The sequence below is a fragment of the Anomalospiza imberbis genome, chromosome 8, assembly GCF_031753505.1.
Source record: "Anomalospiza imberbis isolate Cuckoo-Finch-1a 21T00152 chromosome 8, ASM3175350v1, whole genome shotgun sequence".
Classification (NCBI taxonomy): Eukaryota; Metazoa; Chordata; class Aves; order Passeriformes; family Viduidae; genus Anomalospiza; species Anomalospiza imberbis.
In genome coordinates this window covers 15,372,020-15,392,155 of record NC_089688.1, presented here as the reverse complement: position 1 = coordinate 15,392,155, position 20,136 = coordinate 15,372,020, and the positions used below count along the sequence as shown (strand labels likewise).

The following is a 20,136-nucleotide window of genomic DNA, read 5'->3' as shown; positions in this document are numbered from 1 at the left end:
ATGCTGGCCAATGCTCACCAAAGGGCAGAAGCATCTAAATCAGCAACATCAAGAGTTTTGTGGTACTGATGTTTCCAAATTCCTATTTGCTTCAGCCTCAGTTTCCATAATTTTAAAACTCGTTTTCAGCTTTTTGATGAAGTGCTTCAGGTGTCCACACATACCTGAGTAACTGCAAGAAATATGGATCCAATTGCAGACATTTTCAAACACCTGCTTTGACATCATTTTGCACAGTCCCTCAGCACGTGGACAGTGGACACTACAAGTTACCTGTCTAAACAATAACCAGTTCTTCAATCCTTCAGTGCATGAAGAAAGCGTGAAATTTATTTATAAATGCTCTCTTGAAAGCAAGATTAGTTTTGCTTCCATCACACCTAAAATTAAAACTTTTTAGAATCGTACAGCAGCAAAGGACAATAAGTGTTTTACTACTGAAACAAATCCCTCTGCATTAGACTGAAAATAAGAGTTCAGTGTGTGCTGATGAGGGTCAGACAGTTCAAACAGCAAGCAGGGCTCCATGCCTTGAGCAGAAGCAGGGAGACAGGTCCCCAGCTGAAGAACAACAGCGCTACTGCACTCACAAAAGAAAACTTTGCCAAACATACCAGCTAAGAATCTGACTCACTGCCACCAAACTAAGACAGAATTCAGAGCAATTACCACATTTCTGCACAGAACAGGAAGAAAGGCGGCGGGGGGAATAATTTCAACTCTTCTAACATTTTATCTAAATTAGGACAGCACAGAACTCAAACTGTTCTGGTCAAGTACTATAGCCTCTAGGGCACCTGGGAGAGCAATAGCAGCAATTATACAGCCATCCACACAGCTACCTCAGACAGAAATGAGGCAGGAAATCCAGGCAAAGTAAACCAACAGAGACAAGCCCAAAATCTCTGCCTTCCTTGCTTTTTTGCTTTGGTTTAGACATCAGCCATGTGAAGCAAATGTATTTGCAAATAACCCCATCTGTTAGAAGCATGCATGCCAACAGTATACCTTCACGGCTGGCAAGATAGATAGCCAAGAAAAATTACAAAAGTATAAGTTAAAAAAATCTGAAGAAACAAAGTATAGATGACAGAGCTGAAACAACCATTCTCTTACAACTGAAAAGAGTTCTTTTCCAAATGTCTGCAGAGTCATATGATTTTGGCTTCCTTCTGCTTTTGCAGATCTTTTAGCTTCCTACCTAGCAAAGGCTATGCTAGCCCTTCCCTTCACCTTCATATAATTATCCACCACAGCACTCCCACTCCTAGAGCTGTAAATGTCAGCACACTTAGTACCGTTTAAATACCCTAAGTTTGTCTACATGAAGAAGTTTGTCAGGAATAAATGCTACGTGGTAGAGATGAAGTTTCTTGACTGCCAACAAAGTTGGTTGCAGAAGATCTGCCAAACTTTCACAGATCAGTTCTTACTATTCTCCTCTGATGCTCTGTTCTGCATGTGGCAACCAGAGTAGGACCACATTACAAATGAAAGTAATGTGGGTTAAAAATAACAAGAAAATAAAAGTATGAAGTGGGCTACTTTTATAATTTCAGTTATTCAGAATACAGAGTAGTCCTGCAGTATGCACTTGTAACTGGCACAACATAGACCAGCAAACTACAGAGCGGTACAGGAGCAGAGAAACAGTAGTTACAGCAGCTTCTTTATGAGCTTTGCCACCAAATTCAAGACACCATGCAGATGTACTAGCCACTAGTTTCTAGCACAGGTAACTTACAGTATGTTTTATGATACAGCTGTGCCAAGCTGACAGCTGCTACCAGGGGGAATCTGTTCACCATCACGTGCCCCTTCCACTCCCCTTATGATAACACTGGTAAGTTTACAAAATGACGTGTAACAGGATGGCAAAAAACAGCTGGCAAAGAACAACTCTACCAATGGAAATTTTATTTTTTCATTAGCTTTCTCACTCAAAAGCAGGAAAGCAGGCCAGGTGAACTATGCTTCTTGACAGTGGCCTGTAGTTAGATCCTCCTACCCAGATAACAAAGCTGCCCCTCCATCTGCAGTCAGATGGCTGTGCAGCAATTGGGAACACAGAGGGAAGGCACAGTTTCATTTAACTGAGGGAAACAGCAGACTGTAGCAGGCTGTGTACTTTCCCTAGCCTCACGCTCCCACTGCTTCCAAGAACTGCACTGAGCTGTAAGCCACTTGCAGGAGCCATTTCAACCAAGAGCTGAACAGAGAGAGAGCAAGCACCCAGCCAAGACCCAGCCACCTGCCCTGTCCTTAAGCAGCCACAGTGAAGCTGCACTCCAGGAGAGATCAGTTCAAAACAACTGATGCAAATTAATCCCCCTGGTTAATCTTTTCTAGCCTCTTTAAGTAAGTACATTCTTCTGGGACACTAGTTGTTAACTTGGAGAATGCATCCCCTGGACCTTTAAGAAAGTGTGAAAACAGATGTTTGCCCTCTTCACTGAAAATCTCTGAGGTCAAAAAAGTTAATTCTGTGGATAGGAAGCAGTGACCATCAACAATTTCTTTTTTGGGGTCTGAGGAGGTTGAAGAAGGTGGGTTAAGAAAGAGAAGCTCATGTTCCCACATCAGCAGTGCAATTTTCAAGAGGATGGAAAAAAACAAAGACAAAAAAATATAACAATCTAACAAACGTTAGGGCAATGTGCTCAAACATATTGGGCAAATACATATGCTGTACTCAGCTGACCTCTTCCACATGGCAAGACAACTGTTTAAATAAGGTCTGGGGAGTGGGGAGGCACAGCAAAATCTTACTTTTACTTAGTCAACATATCCTTAGAATCAAATGGACTCTTTATATAAAAAGTTTAAAAAAAAAAATCCATTCTGGTTTCTCTTACCATCCAAGTTACTTTTTTAAATTAAAGTCAGGCAACTCAGAGCAATTAAAATAGCTTGTAAATTACAAGATGAGTAAAAATCTTTTTTTGCCTTTTCTCATACAAAAGAATAACCAAACCAAGCATAGTGCTGTTATGGTAGCTACCAAAAGAGAATCAGAAATATTTTTCAAGACTACTCAGACATTGACTAACATGAGGACATAGCTTTTACACCATCACTTTCCTTTAGCCTCCCAACTGCTCATTCTCGTCCTTGTGCAACCCTTCAACATGGCAACACAACAACCTGGTCAGGGTAAACAGCAGCTAGGTGGAAAGACAGGCCAGGGTGGTTTGAAGTCAGATCTGTTCCTCAATGTTCCCTACATAACCTCCACAAGCATTTTTTGTGTGGAGTGACTTGGGGTGCTAGTACCAGTTAAATTAGTTTAGACTACATCTGTTCAAATAAAATCTAAACTAGCTTTAAAAACAAGCTTGGGAGCAATGAAATGGAAACAATTCCTTCACAGGTGAAGTCCAGTCATCACTATCAGGAGTACTGTTGTCATAATTCCATTACAAACCTTATACTTGACAAACAAATCTGGTTCATTTACATCTTTAAGAGCAAAAAGTTGGTATACATCCTGAATATTTTCCCCTTAATTGATAAAAGCTATTTTATTTCTTATGTTTATGTGCTACAAGACAGAGCACTCCTCATCAAAACCAGTCATTCTTTTGGCAGATGATTAGATGATTCAAACAAAAAAAAAATACTGGGAGAAAAACAAAGTGCTAATACCCTCAGCACATTACTGTTAACATATCCTGCTAGCAATTTGACTTTCTACATCTAGGAACTCTTAAGAGTGACTCAAACTAGTTTTACCTGTAACACTGGGAAGTCTCGGAAGAGTACAAAAGCCAGGGTTTAAAAGTTACCAAAGACAAGCAAGAATCTAAATGCCACTCTTTACCATAGAGGTAACACCACAAATACCACAAATAACTGCACTTCTTGTTTCTACTACCCTCCCAAAACCACCACAAAAACAAGAAAAGCAATTCTATTGCATACCTACTCCCAGTGACTGCCAAACACAGTGCACTGCATTTAATCCATCCTGCTTTTTGGAACTTCCACCTCAGTAAGTGGACCCAAGCCAAAACAATGTTTTATAAATACCCTATCAAAAAGAGAAGGCAAAAGGTTTTCTTGACTGCAAGTAAGACACCAGGTTATAGATGCCTGTTAATCAAGCAAAGCACTAAATTAAATTTCTTGGTCAAAGCACATGCACATTCTTTGAGTGACTGTGATGCCATGCTGTGTTCAAAGCCAAAGACAAGTGTCCTGTCACCTCTGCAGCTGGGAAAGACACACATACACACAGAGTTTATGTCTTAAGAGGCATGGTACAAAATCATTTTCCTATAGAAAAAGGAATTTACTGCAGTTTAAATATGATCACAGGTTATTGAGGAATTAATTTATAGTTTGACTAAGTCAGGAATCAGGAAACAACTTTTCCTACATAAAGCACACATATGGCACAGAACCAGCATAACTGGAGTGATAGATCTGTATCCATTTTTCCTACACTAGGCAAGAACTTACATAATTTTGTGACCCTGAATTACAGCACACAACCTGTAAACCTTGAATCTTAGCAATGCTGTGGTACTGAACAAAAGGCTTGCAAGAAGTCTTGAGAAAGGAAATTGTGCAAGTTTGTTTCACCTGCCTGCATCAAATAAAACCAATGCTTTTCAGCCTCTTATCTGACATAAAAGGGAGATGACAGGTTGAAGGTGTAAGATTCACTTTGGAAAATATCTTGCATCATTGTGAAACCCAAATGAAAGTAAGCTTGGTTGTATTACTTTATTTTTGTATCATTTAATTTAACAGAAAAAGCAAGATCACAAAGCCTTAGCAATAGAGAAGGTAATCAGACTCATTAAGTATTCTCTTCCACAATTTCACATTCTGCATTAATTATTTTCTGTTCTATTTTTGTCCTATGACTGAACCTTGGCAGACTGATATGCAGTCAGGATGTACATATATAGCATGGAACTCCCAAGAGCATTTAAACCCATGCCACAATACTGAAGAGCTGAAAACAAAAGTCAATGCCAATGTGATTCCAGGAATCCTCCTAATCACTATGGGGGAACTAGTATCTTAAACAAACTTATTTGCAATTCATAAAACTAAGTCCTCTATGAAAATGTGCTATTAGAAAGAAGAGGGGAAGTAACAACTCTTGAATCGGCTTTCTTTTCACCTTGAAATATTTTCTAAGAATTTCATTAGAACAGCCATTATTTCTTAAAATTTCATGCACCTACAAAAGCTGTTGCAGATGCTTACATTCCAGTGACTTTTTTAACAGTATACACAATCACATCTTATGATGGCTATTGTTTATTTCACAGCCAGTGAAATTAAACTGGCTTAAGATGCTAAATATGAACAAGAAGGGTGAGAAATAGGTGATGACATCCAGAGGAAACAGTAAGCCACTTGCCAAAAATCTATGGAAAGTCACATCTGTCACAGTAATAGCTGCTGTAATGACAAAATATACTTAAAAGTTAAAGAGATTTTCAGATAGAAAAGCAATTGACCAGATTTCACCCTGCGGACTAATCCTGCTATGCCCTGGATTACCTACTCGTTCACCTTAGCCTGGTGTCCCATCGCTGGAACATCCCACTGGACTGCAAACCCGCTTCTGACACAACACCCATACTGTCTGCATAAGTATGGGAGAATGAGAAAAGAAAAAAGAGTAGTAAACACTAGCATAATGTGTCATTCACTCAGTTTCCTCTCCCTGAGGTGTAAGGGACCCATGAAGAGCAAGTATACATTAACAGACCTAAAGACTCCACTGGTCTTAAAGCATGCTAGTTTAACATATTCATCCCTTTAAAAAGCCCATGTTAATATGTCATTTGGGATAATGCATTTTCCAGGACAAAGGCCATCGGGGCTCATCTGTCTATGCAGGATGCCCTCTACAAAGACCAATACAGAATACCAAGTAGTATATAAACATCAGCAGCTAAATTTAGAGAGCAAAAACATCACCCACTGAATACTGATTAGACTGAAATGCTATCAAGACAATAGAAAAAAGAAACCTGCAGAATGATGGATTCAGAGGTATGCATTCAAAACCAAAAATAGCACATCCCTTAACATATACATACATCCATACAAGTATTTTTGTTTATTTAAACAAAGACTTACTCCAGAACCCTGCTCTGCAAGATTAGAAGAGACTAAATGTACTTCGGAATCTAATACAAAAAATTAGATGTGGTAGAGATGGGCATTTCCAAATCAGGACTTCAAAGGGAAATCTTAGCCTACATTTTTAGCATAAGAATGCCCAAGAGACTTTTCTCTAGAATTAAGAACCAAGCCTGCAAAAGCCATGTTTTACTTGGTCACACCCTTCTGCTACTGAGAAAATTACAGAGGTCCTCCTGCCAACTTTATCTTCACATGATGATTCCACTGAGCAGGGAATTTTTTCCTTTATTTCTGCCAATTTTAACTTATCTGGTGAAAAGTGACCATATTAGCCAGAAATTAGAACTACAAATACAGAAGTCTATTTATCATGAAGATTAAATGAGAAGAAAGGTTTCAATGCCTCTAATCACCTTATAAAGAAAAAAAATCCCAACCAATCAACAAAAAAAATACAAAACCAAAAGCCCCAAACAAAGCTACAAGCAATCCTTTGCCTTTCTTCTCCAGAAGCAGCAAACACAACTCCTGTGCATATAAATATTTAGGCGGTGTAAATTCCACGCGGGCTTACACATTCCCACGTAACTGGCAAAAGGTCTAATCTCTTCCATACAGGTGGGATATAATCTTCCATTGGCAAGGGAGGCAGAGCAGCTCTATGACATCTGACATCCCTCCTCTAGTCCAAACCGGAGCGTCTGGAATTGCCTTAATTTACCCAAGTACAAAGAGTCAAATGTCGCGCAGCACTTTCTGTCAAGGACAGTCGGTTCCCAGCACAATTCACCACCATGGAAAACACAATCAACTAAGGCAGTACCTGGTGTTCACTTACTATCTAAGCAACAGTTTAAACGAGTAAACACAAATGAAGCATACAACATGATGGATGGCTGTATTACCAAAAAACCCCAATTAAGTCTGCGAACAATTAAACACCCTGCACACAGCACACAGCACATTTTTCCCATCTAGCCTGCAGAAGGAGAACACCTTTCACGTGCTTTTCCGGCAGGCAGCCCCACACCACACAGCCCAAGCCGACACCTGCTGCAGCGGCCCCGCACCGAGCCGCCCTCCCGCCGCTCCCGGCTGCAGGCGGCCCCGGCCCGCGCGGCCCCGCGCGCTCTCCGCCGCCCCGCGCACGTGCGCAGCCGCCGCCGCCCCGTCCCGCGGCGCGGGCAGCGCGAGCGGGAGCCGCGGCCCCGCCCCATGACGTCATCGCTCGGGCCGCGCACCTGATCCCCGGCAGGTCGCGCCTTAAAGGGGCCGCTGCGGCCGCGGTCCCCGCGGCGAAGGCCGGCAGCAGCGACGGCCGCGCTCGGCTAACACCCACCTTCCCCCGCAGGGCACGCTGTGCCGCCCCGCGGCTTCCAGCGCCTCTCGGCACCGCCGAGACACCCCTCAGCCGCGCCCTGCCCTCGGACGCCTGCAGCCCTCCTCCCCGGAAAGAACTATCCCAGGGTGCCGATTATGTAAATAATTTGGGCGAGCAAACCACTCACCTGCTGGATTTTAGCAACACACTTCAAATCCTTTCCCGTTCTCTCCACAGCTCTTTTTGAGAGGCGGCTGTGGCCACGGTAGGATGTGCCTCTCTGATTCTTCCAATTCAAGAATCCAAACAGCTACAGTTTTTAAGAACTTCAAGGCCACAGCTTTTTTTTTTTTTTCCTCTCTTACCTCAGAACCACCATACCAGTCTGCCCATCGGTAAGGGACAGCTTGACCATTCTTAGTGTCGTGTTCAGAACCAGACACTGAACAAGAACTGCTCTATTTCTGCCAGAAGAAACCAGCCAATGTAACATGGTACAAAACTGATAACCCCTCAGTTTGTACCATCAACAAGACACTCTAAATGCAATTGGGGAAAATCAAACTGATCACTGTCCTCTTCCCCAAGAAAAATCAATTGTCCTCTTACCCTGCTCAGTGATCCTCTGTACCAAGGAAATGTGCTGGAGGACAAGAGACCTTTAAATCAGTATCTGCATCACTTCAACTCAAGACAGGCAAATAACACGAAATGGGGAAGAGAGAATAATGAAATGGAAGATACAAATATTAAAAGTTCCTATTCAAAATGCAAATTTGAACAGAAACATGGCAGTTTCTATACTGTCATCCTTTTTATTTCTATCTACCCACGTCTATTTATATCTAATCCATACAGAAAAATACTACTCTTACATAGCCAGACATGAAAATACTTCACTCTCACCTAAACCTCAAGGAGGTTGCTGGGAATCTCAAGGTGCAGGCACTTTTTAAATTTTCTCACTACTGTTATCAGCCATCAGTCTAGACAGACTACCAGGATTAACCATCATGTCTTCCAACTTTCAGGGCAACTTCATGCAAATGAATTCACCTCTGTCTGTTGCCATTCCTCATCTGTAAAATGGACAAATGACACTATCCTAATTCTCATGCATGCTTGCAGAGATAGTTCCTCCTTGTAGATATCAAAGATGAAGCCATAATAGAGCACAGTGTCACTCATCCTCCAACTAGTATCAAAAAGCTCTTATTTAACATCTACAGCTGTTTCCAAATAATTATTTGATTCTGCAAAAGTTCCCCTTTTTCTTTGTTTCTGTGTATGGGTTCCACCATCAATTACACCAGCACTCGTTAAAAATGGTGTTGGCCATTGGATTCAATTCTACTGTGCATATGAGAAGAGGCTGAATTGTACTTCAACAAAATATATTATAACCTCATACATAAGCTTTTGCTTCTTGCTTTGTTAATAAGGAGATACCATAAATATACATGTCATCAGATACTTCAATTCAGCTCTTATTTTCCCTTACAGAGATTACAGCTCCCCCCTCCCATAACATTTGTAGGCACCCAGATGTCCAAAAATATTTTCTTTACGTTTAGACTCCTTTCTTTCCCCACACCCCCATTTCCCTGAGTACTTATAAGATCTGTGTTTCTGCTTTAGTAAGCTTAGTTACCTAAGATTACTATACTAAATAATCTGGACTATTTTCCAGAAAATGATGAATGTGATACGGCATGTTTTCAAAAATAGAATTTCACTTTCATACGAATCTCAGATTGCATGTGGACAGAAGTTATACAATCTTACTTTACTTAGGTACTTTAAAAAAAAAGTAAATGCTTAATGCTTCTAGAACTAAGGCACCTCATCCCCTCAGCTCCCTAGGCTATAATCGAAACATGAAAAATTTTTGCTTTTTTATCTTTCATTCTAAGGTGAGAAAGTGTGTGGAACAATCAAAACAGTTATACTACACTATAATTAAAAAACTCTACCTATTGTCAAAAGCTAGGTTGCCAGTTCATTAGTGCTAGTTTCAGTTCAGCACCTCATTTGCTAAGACTTTAGAGGCAAATACGTAGTGGGAATTTATTTTAAAGTATATTCAGAACAGACTCAATTACTGATAACAGTAAATGTGGAATTTAAATACACTCAAAGACACTTTTCCCTAAATAAAAGTAGTTTTGATCAGTTTAAAATGTCATATTAAAAAAAATAATCCCTTGTTTGATTGTTATCCATCCTGTTTGGTGTCTTTTTGATCACTGAGCTCCCACCCTTAAGAGAGATTTCTGTGCAACTTCAATTGGAGCCTGGAAGTCAGCTCTTCACAGCTGACAGATTGACTATTGTCTGTGACATGTTTGCAGTGCTATTGCTTATCCAGACTATTGTGTTGCCTTCCTGTTGCCTTTCCCTAGAACTATGAAATTAAACCAACATATTTACACACATTACCATCCAACACAGCTATCCCACTCACAGTGTTGAATAAGCAAGACTTAATAAGTAAAATTACAGCTCAGTTTTGTCTTGCACAGTGAAATCATGACAAAATCACTTCTGAACTTTATTTTATGTATGGAACATTGGATTTTTACCCACATTTCAGTAGCTTAAATAAATTCAGTGTACTTTTAGTCCTCTAAATAAATTGATGTCACTTAGGAGCATTTAGCCACTAAGTTTCCAATGTAACATGAACTTCATTTACTTCTGTTGCAACAAGATAATTCAAACTCCACTTTACAGTGAAAGGGGCTGCAGCTGTCTCACTAAATTTCAAGTTCGGATTGTAATTCTGCTACAGAGTCTTCATTACAACACACTTTATGCTCATAAATAAAGCTTCTATTATGCTTTTTAATGTTATCCTACAAAGAGACAGACAAATACTAGGTACTATGACATCCAATAGCCTAATCCTGCATTCCACAATGAGCAGCATTCTTCTGCCACCAAATAAAGCAAAGCAAAAGTAACTTTTGTTGGTCCAAATTTGATTATCTCATTAAAAGCCAAGCACAGAAAGTACAACATGATGCAACATTAACAGTAGGTAAGACAGGTCTGTGCTTCCTCAGTAGATTTGCAAATGCAGCTAAACAAGGAACTCCAGTTCCGGAAACTTAAATTATTTAAGGCATCTATATTCCAGGTCTAAGAAAAAATAAAACCGTGAGTTTTCTAATCTACCTATGGCTTTCAAAAACAATAGATAAGATACAACATGAAATTATCCATGGCTGAGCAGCCGTTTGCTGCCGTAAATTTCATTCCAACCATGCAAGGAAAAAGCAGCTCTAGTGCCCTAACCTGGCATCAGCTCAGCTCCCAGCTCAGCAGCATCACAGCACTCCTAAACCCCAGGCCTTCCTAAGTACATCATTTGAATCACACCAAATGCTGGTTTGGCCTCCTACACCCAGTACTTAGAGCTGGCTGATGAGGCTGCAATATCCTGCAAGTTCCATACTACAGCATCTCTTTATTACACACTCCTCCTACAGAGCAGTCTTACCCTCCAGTTCCAGTGGCAGATGCTATTGGCATTCTCTCTGAGGCTTAGTATTTGGGGCATATTTTTCAAAGATTATTTTATCACTGAGTCTTCATGGACAATAAATGTCTTACTTTGCATTCCACTACAGTAAGGGTCTTCCTATTTATTCCTAGTATCAATATCACCTACTAGATTCATACAGCTAACTCTACATTCTCTACTTTAAAGCAAGAGTTTCTGGCTCTGGTGGTTAAAAATAATACCATTAAAATATGGCTAGAGCTTGAAAAAGCACCAACGTGTGAGTTTTCCTCATAGATTTGTCTGGAAATTTGAAAGCTGATTATCAATATTTAAATAATCAATGTCAACAGTAACTTTTCTTGCAGATAATATGAACAGAAACATCCATCTCAGAAAGCAAGGTATGTGATGCAGTAAAAATAACAGAATTCACAGCACTTAGCCAAAATTCTCTATGTGATGGAGAAGCAAAATAGTAGCAGAGGAGAGAGGAGTTCAAATGATCTCGTCAAAACCAAAACAAATATTTTCAAGTCACCCTGATCCTTTCTGTAATATGCAAGAACCCCCACGCCTTAAAAGCTCCAGAGTGTCTCCCTGCAGAATGCTGGAATCCTAATGCTTCCATACCAGACACCTGCCCTGTGTTTAAAGACTGTCCATGGGAGAAAGGAAGGGAAATATTAGGCAAAAACATAAATTGAAAGGAGCTCTTAGTAAGTTATTAGAGAGAAGGAATACTGAAATGCTGGTATTTCCTTCACATTTACTTAAACAAAAAGCTCCATTAAAAACTGCTTGGAGCTGTGACAAATTCCATTCTCAGGCGCAAAATTCAGGTTTGGCTGGCTACACTGTACACAGGCTGTTGGCTTTGACTCACAAAATCTTTCTGAGCAAACAGAAACTAAAAATGCTAAGTAAGGTAATTTCCAACTGCGATGATTAAAGACACGTATTCTAGGGCATAACAATGCAAATAGAGACTCGAAGTACACTAATAACATATGTTACACCCCCAGGTAACTGAAGCTTGTATTCACTTCTTAGTGGAGAAATAGACAATGGAAACTGGGAAAGATTTTATAAACAAAACAATTACCAACAGTACACTCCTTGTTTTCATATGCTAATAATACATCCAGTACCCAGAGTGCCAGAGAAACAACTGAAGTCATTATGAAAATGAGAAAGAAATAAAACTTAACTACTGACAGGCTTGTTAAGGGCCCTTGAAAAGGTAAAAAGAGCTGAAAATCCTGAGTGCTACAGCTCTTACTTGCATAGTGAGATATCAACAAAAAAAGATGAGGCTACTGACTTAGAGGTTGTTATAACTCAAAGGACTGGCAATATGGAGACTGCTTGCATCACAGTTCTATAAGTGGATACTGTCACAGGGTAAATTGTCTCCATGTACAAAGTGTTAATTTTTTACTCAATAACATTCCAGAAAGTCTATATGTACTGTTCATCAATCTTAAAATAGTGTTGTTGGTCAAAAAACAGCTAAATAAAATTCTTGAGGAGAAAGAACAGTCAGCTATCTCAGCAATTGCTCCTTTGTTCGTGATGAGACCTAACCTACGTTTTTTGCATCATTTTAAGATCACTCATCTTTCCCTTTTTCTCATGGAGGGGCTTTATACCATACAACTTCCTACCTTCTTGAAATTGCCTACCACATACCCACAAAATTATGCCTTCTGGTTCTTTTTTTGGCACTTGCACACTCACTCCTCTCCCCACTTCAAATTATTTCAGTCTTTCCAATTAGGCCTCATTTTCTAGACCTCAAATTATTTGATTACTCTGCTCCCAAACTCTGCTCAGGTGAACTCTGTTTCCTTAGGGCATTTGCCCTAGTGAGATGCAATACTTCAATAAAGGACTTACTCCTGGACAAAGAAAAAAACAAGAAAAGATTGTTCTGTATCTTTTTATCCTTCCTGGTATAACATTTGACTTTTTACATCAGGAATTCTGGAGAATTGTCATCTAATTAGTTGTTCCCTACAGTCTAATTGTGTATTCATGATTTCTGTTAAGTGTAGAACTTCAATCTGTCACTATTTATCTCCTAAGAATTTTTTAATTTCTCAAAATAATTTTGTGCTCATAAAATTGTGTCCTATGTATATATATTCCCTCCAAGTTCCAGGGGCATTTTTAGTGAATCAATTTTGTAAGCACGCTCTCTATTCTATCATCAAGGTCATTAACAAGAAGATTGAAATGAAGCAGAATGAGTACAGACCCAACAGACCGTGGCAGATCTGCATTCAATACAACCATTTCATTCTGACAGACAATCATTAGTAACCACCTACCAGGCACAGTCATCCACCAAGTCTTGCTCCTACTCTACAAGAGTTTCTTTCAGGTCACATTTCTTCCCTTGTTTGAAGTATTATAGCAACAAACACTGCCAAAGAACTCACTAACATGAAAAATACTAACAGTCACACTTTTCTTGTCAATTCACTGGCCTTATTGTCATGTTACAGAAGGAAATTAGACTGGCATGACTATTCACTCTTCCTAAATTCATCATGCTTGTGCCTCATGATCCTGTTGCCACCCTGAGGCTTGTACTTTGTGCAAGAATTTGTTCAAAATGTGGAAGACAGGAGACAGGAAATTATAGACCTTTCCTCTAGTTACCCACCCTCTTTACATTTTCAAGTGTTCCAGCATCTCAAAGGGCAGCTAGTTGTACTGAGATAGCTTCCATCATTTTTTTTTTCCCTTAACCAGTCAAAGGATGCATGTCATCAGGATCCAACCTAATAAATAACTTACCCCAGTAGGTTTTGCATACTAAAAAGTATGCATTTCATTTCCTCCTTGTGCAAACTGCTCCTCACTTATACTCCTCTTCTGCTTATGTTTTAAGGGTATTTCCATAGTTCTTGCTTCTAGTCCATCTTACAAAACCGTGCTGCCCATGGAACGCCCCCATTACAGAGCCATGGCTCCATGGCTGCTAGAAAGGTCAGGACACGGAAAGGTCAGGACACGGCCCTGCCAAGGAAGGGGCACTTCCCACTGGGGTGGCCATCCCTAGTGCAGTACCAACACAGGAGAGCTGCGCTAAGGCAGGAACAGAACCAGAGCGCTGCAATGCACTTAACAATCACACCAGCAAGGGGAGAACAATTACCAGATCGTTTGCAGCCTATTAGCGTCGCTTCTGTGTCCATTATGAAATCTGTCTCTACAGCCAGCCGGGCAGACAGGGCTGGATTGGATGGGACACACCCACACACACTTGTTCACAAAATTCATGCATATACACTGAACAAGGGATTGCAGATAAAAATAAAAACAGGATTAAGCCTGACACAAATGATCCTGCAGATACAACGGCTCTCACAGTGTTGATAGCACAGCTCACAAACCCAGCAACCCTCCTGTACATTCCTACATTGTCCTACTACTTCTTCTAAAACGGTAGTAACTTGCTGTCCTTGCCCAAAATTGAACTGCATAATAATACCCTTATTATAGTACATGTATATGTGGCAGTTTAAGATGTAAATATTTGATTACATTATTTTAAAATAGTAACGAAGACCAGGAAGACAAAAGTTTAAAACACATGAGTTAAAGATAACTAATACCTATGTTTTCTGAAGCGTATTGTAGGTTATTCACCATGCACCCAAACTGTTTATTTCCTTTTCACAAGAATTATACAATGATTACATAAAACTGAAATACTGTTTATTATCTTCTGTGTACACTAAGTGCACTCATAGCCTTCTAGCCCTTCCCTTCATTGAAGTTTAATCTTCCCAAAAATATCAGAGACCATAAGAAGCAAGATAGTGTAATACAACTGTAAATTAATAAAAATACTTAGGATGTAAAAGTATCTACAAAATTAATTAGTTCCCCTAAGATTATCCAAAATTCATCTGACATATAATTTTATGACAATACTTTATAAAACAGCAGAGCAAAATCTAACAAGTTTAACATGAGAAATAAAATAATCAAAATACTATTTGTGTATGTGAAAGTAGCAAATGAATGCTTAGCTGTTGGGGAGTATCTGACTTTATTTCATTAAAAGTGCAAAAACTAATGCTTTTGAAAGGGGGAAAAATACCGTTGCAGACATGCCTGCTTTATCCCCCTCAGAAGGAAAAGGCTAAAACATTGATTTATTATGACTTAACAAGATACTGACCACCAAGTGAACTGCATTAACTGACTAATACATTTCTAGTCCAATTACCCCGAGAAGCAAAACAACTTAGTATAAACCACTAGTGAATTAACTATATATATTCACAGTGAAATCTCAGACAATATAACAGAAGAAAACTTACATTGCAACTGGTCAGTCACTAATTTACATCTTATCACATTTTTTCCTGATGAGATAAAGTAATTTATAAGGACAAATATTCAGGCTTCAGCTGGTGGGAATTCGGAGGAGGATTTTGTTTGTTTGCTTATTTGCTTTTTTACTATAGGCACACTAAAGGATTAATATTTGGAAGGTAGTAAAAATCTTACAAATTATATTACTATTGAACACTAATATTAATCACTAATTACAACTAAATCACTAATGAGATAGCATTTTACTGGCCAATTTGAAGTGGGCTGGCATTCAGTATATTTTGGAACAGGTATTAAATACTGTTTGATTTTTCTTTTACATGAAGTAGATTATTAGTTCCCATAATAATTTCAACTCAGAGCTCAAGAACTTAATGTGTTTAGGAAAATTTTCATACTAATACGCACATCATCTTGCAGACTTTGTACTGCTGCCTCATATATGTGACAGCTATTGATAGAAAAAAATCACATTGATGCAGGCTCCCAATATTACCTTTAAACTTGGAAAGAAGTAAGAACTCTCTCCTACTTAGTTCACTGCCTACTACATGATAGCATGTGAATACAACACATCTGCTCTATTCACATTCACACTGGAATTCAATACAAACACACACTTAGTTTAATAATTCTTTTAACATAATTTGAACAGTTGATCTGGTTCCTCTTCTCACTGAACTGGGAATGTGACAGCACCAGAACAGCCAGAACACCCAAATTTTATTGAGTTCTACACTAACATCTTCTGACAAGCAAAGCCTCTGTGCCCATCAATTCTGGCTACTTATGATAGCATGCCAAAGTTAATTTTGTTGAAATATCTGCACTGAAAGACTCAAAACAGAATTCCAGTAAAAAAGAAAAGCTAAAAAGCATGTCTAGAACTGAGTTCACCGGGATTAATTTGAATTTTCGAACAGTAAAAAGAATTCTGCCTGCTTATGTAGCAAAGACAAGAAATAAATCTTCAACCCCTTGCTTGCCAGAGGAAGCCTTGTTTGTGGACATCCCTCACAAGCAGCAAGGGAGTGGTGCCATATAAAGCAGCTGACCCTGACTACAACACATGCATAACCATGCCTGGGTAACAGCTACATACAATTTGACAAGGAAGGCTGGAATGGATGCTGATGTACTAAGTACTGAGTAGAAACAAATGCAGTAGTGGCCCAGTTTCATTCCTCTAAAATTTTAACTGTTGTTCCACAGTACCAGCCCACCAACAGCTACAATTTGAATGAATAAGCTAAACACAAAGACATTACTGAAGCAAAATAAATTGTGCATACTCCTTTCTTAAGTATTTACCAGCCCACCAATCTCCTCTCCTTTGCATTTACTTCCCCTTTGACAGATGAACAGCTTTGCAACTTAAAAAAATGGTTGCAAAACCTGCAATGAGCAAACTCGGTATTAAGGCTCACAAATATCTGAAATCAAAACACCTGACTCAAATTCGTCTGAATTTTCCTTTGTATTTTAATTCTCCTTACTGCAAAGGATACAGAAGAGCTGAGTAAGCAAGTGATGTCACTGGACTTTACAAAAAAGGCAGAAATTGCATAAAGTGTAAAGATGCAATGCACATAAATTTATTCCCCAATTACTTACATAATAGATATTGTTGCTTTTGTTATTACATCTTGCCAATTTACATCATTTTAAACATGCATTCTAATACTTTGCCTAGCAATTCTACTTGATTATTTACTTGGCAGAGTTATATTTCTAATTAAAACATAACTAAACATGCAATCAAGTGACATATAAAACCTATGTCATTCATAACACAAAGCTTTCAGTGTAGGTATCCTGGCTGCATCCTGAAATCTGAAGGTACCAGTAAACAGATCTTCCTGTTATGCCATTCAATAGGAATAAAAAGGTCACAAGGCTGAAATTTAAACAACCTAAGAAAGCAGGACTGATTCCAGCTGTAAACATGTCTGCAATTCCAGTCATGGGTTGCTGCCTAAGGCAGCAACAGCCACTGAAATCACAGAAATTCCCTCTTGGTAGAACTTCTGTCTGCAAGGAAGAGGCTACTCTAGTTGTGGAAGCAGAATTGACATCATTAAAAAGGAGACAAATCCTACTCTACATTATCTTAGTCTAAATTTCAAACAATTTTGGCAGCACCAGTATGCATTTAAAAAATCTTAGTGCAACAGAGGAAAAATTTCCCTAATGACCCTTTTAAAGAATCTCCAAAGCAATTCTGCCCTGAAAATATACAAAGTATTTCCTCCAGCACAGGTTTCTTTATAAAAATGTCAAATGGGTTTTTGGCAGTGATAATTTTCCTACTTCAAGTTTCAATTTTCAAAACCATGATTTCAAAGATCTCAATCTGCCAATGGGATAAGGTGTGACATTAAGTCCAGGTAAGCTCAGAGGAAGGCACTGCATTTGGCACTGCCATTTCCCAAAGAATATGCAGATGACAAGCAAACGCACACACATAGGTGCTTCACCCTCTGTCCCCAAATTCAGAAACAAAGACACTTAAGTGAATGCCTTTGAGGCAGAACATTATTTTCCCACTCTAAAGTCAGCTGGATAATTATACCCTGCAAGTAGTGCTAAACACTTCAAGGAACTACTAAGTAATTAGATTTTGCAGGTGTGTCATTTATTTTGTAAAGCCCCAACAGGAGAAAAAAGTTGACACAAACACCTGTTTGATCATTAGCTTTTTTGGGAAGTTCTGACTAATATAAAAAGTCACAAGTGTCCATGTTTCAAAAGCCAGAATTCCAGTGATTGGCTTCGTCTAGACTTATCTATGTAGTGTTCCATTAATATTATTATGTTTCTATCAGATCAGTAATAAAATCCTTTGTGAAAGCTGATTGAAAACCACAAAGACCGACCTACATACCAACTACGGTTGCAAACACACTTTTTGTTCAAGGAGTACATTGTACTACTTTTTGTATTTCTTCTGAGGAGGAGAGGAAGAGTTAAGGACAGCACTGGTAACTAAGAGTCTTCATGCTGTCCTGAGTTAGGGCACCCAGGGATAATAACATAAAAATGCTGGCCTTCATTAAAAGAGACTGAGAGTTTATGAAAATCAAGAATTTTTCCACAACCTCTTTAGAGCAGCCCAGAGTTGGCCTTCACTAGTTCTTAATGGATTCAAAATCATGATCACTGCTTCTCATTTATGTGGCAATATTATCAGTCGATGGAAAATTCCTCCGGTAAGCAGCCAAGGCAACTTTTCCCCACCCTGACAAAGAAAAAGTAAACATATTTTAAAACCCACACAAACCAAACAGGTTAATATTAATAAAAAGAGGGAGAATTGAAGATCCTTTGTTTCATTTGACACCATTTTCCTCTATATTCAGTAGCTGTTTGGATTTTTATTTTTTTAGAACAAAGAATGTTGGCAGAATTAAAACTGCATGACTACTACCTAAATAATGGGAGTGGGCAGAGGAAGAAAAATTCAAACACAAATTTATGTGCTAAAATTCTATTTATTGCCTATAGTCATCATGTGGGAGGACAGATATCGGATCATTATTGGGGAAAGTAAGGGACAAGATATTTTTTAACTGTTTTTCAGTTTGTACCACCTGTGTGCAGTCCAAAACAGCAGCTGGATGTCACTTTGGCATTCACACCAGAAAGCACTGCCATCACCTCTTTCTATCGAAAGAGGTGAGAGAGAGCTCCTTAAAAATATGCACATGAAAATCAACTATTTGATCTTCATCCCACACCAAAAGATAACACTAGAATCAAAAGCAGGTATTTAAAACAAAGGTGAACTGATTTAAGTCTGGGACCAGTTTTTATTAAAAAAAATTACTACTAGATAGAGAAATAAGACTTCTTTCTCCTTGTTGTAACCTAAATTAGGTATTAACCTCTTAATAAAATGCTATTAGTTACAGGCATAAATTATGAATGTTTCTATATTTTTTCCTATCTCATGACAACTCTGACTCTGAAAATAAAAGGATTTTTATAGCCTCAAAAAAAAATCTCCCAAAGAGATTATTTTTTAAAATCTCAATGCATCTTTTCCGTCTTATCAAAGAATCAAAAGTAACTGACAATGCTATTCTTGAAAAACATTTATGCAGTTCAGTCTGCCTAACAGCTGACTGCAATTTAACAAAATTTCATTTTGGCTTCCTTCTTTGTTTATATCAGTAACAAAAGAGAAAAAAAAAAGGAAATCAAACACATTTAGTTGCAGCCACTATCTCAGCAACAGGCACATTATACAATGCCTTGGTGACTTCCTGCTTAGGAACCCTACTAAACTCTTCTGGCACAACTGAAATTTTGTCAGTTTTATTAGAGGAAAAAATGTGCTGGCTCCCTTGCTCTAATTCTTCTTGCCTGCATAATATCCAAGTTATGCCACATCCTACTCACAATTAGAACTTGTTCTGAATATTATATAATGTGTGAGAATCATATATTTCTTGTACAAAAATCAATGTTTGTTTAGTCAAGGTCCTGCATAATTTATTAAAATTTAGAACAAAGAATTTCATAGTTGGGTTAAGTCCTCTTAGGAAAATGGCTTAATCTAGACTAAATCTTCACAGAAATATTCTTCAAAGCAGGGGTTAATCTGTCCGCAGCCGCAGCTGCTTATCAAGACAGTTGGGCAGCAATTTGCTGCACTCCTTTCCCCCTGAGCTGGTGCCTCCAATTCTCCAGTCTCATGTGATGCCACTCTTACCAAAGGAATTTAATGAGCACTCCAAATGAACAGCTCACACAGTTAGGAAGAAAGAATGCTGAAAACGAGTGTGAGCAACAAGTACATCAGAGCCACAGAATACGTGAGGCTAGGAAGGATCCCAGAGGA

General features: G+C 38.8%; 2 protein-coding genes across 2 annotated transcripts in view; one reads left to right on the top strand and one right to left on the bottom strand.

Annotated features, from left to right (window-relative positions):
- USP54 (ubiquitin specific peptidase 54) overlaps positions 1-16,727 on the bottom strand; it is an 80,174-nt gene extending 63,447 nt beyond the window's left edge. Inside the window, exon 1 of the mRNA XM_068197433.1 lies at positions 16,586-16,727. The gene's annotated coding sequence lies outside the window, so the exon portion shown is untranslated. The remainder of the gene's footprint in view (positions 1-16,585) is intronic.
- SEC24C (SEC24 homolog C, COPII coat complex component) overlaps positions 1-20,136 on the top strand; it is a 332,064-nt gene that overhangs the window by 195,337 nt on the left and 116,591 nt on the right. The window lies entirely within an intron of this gene.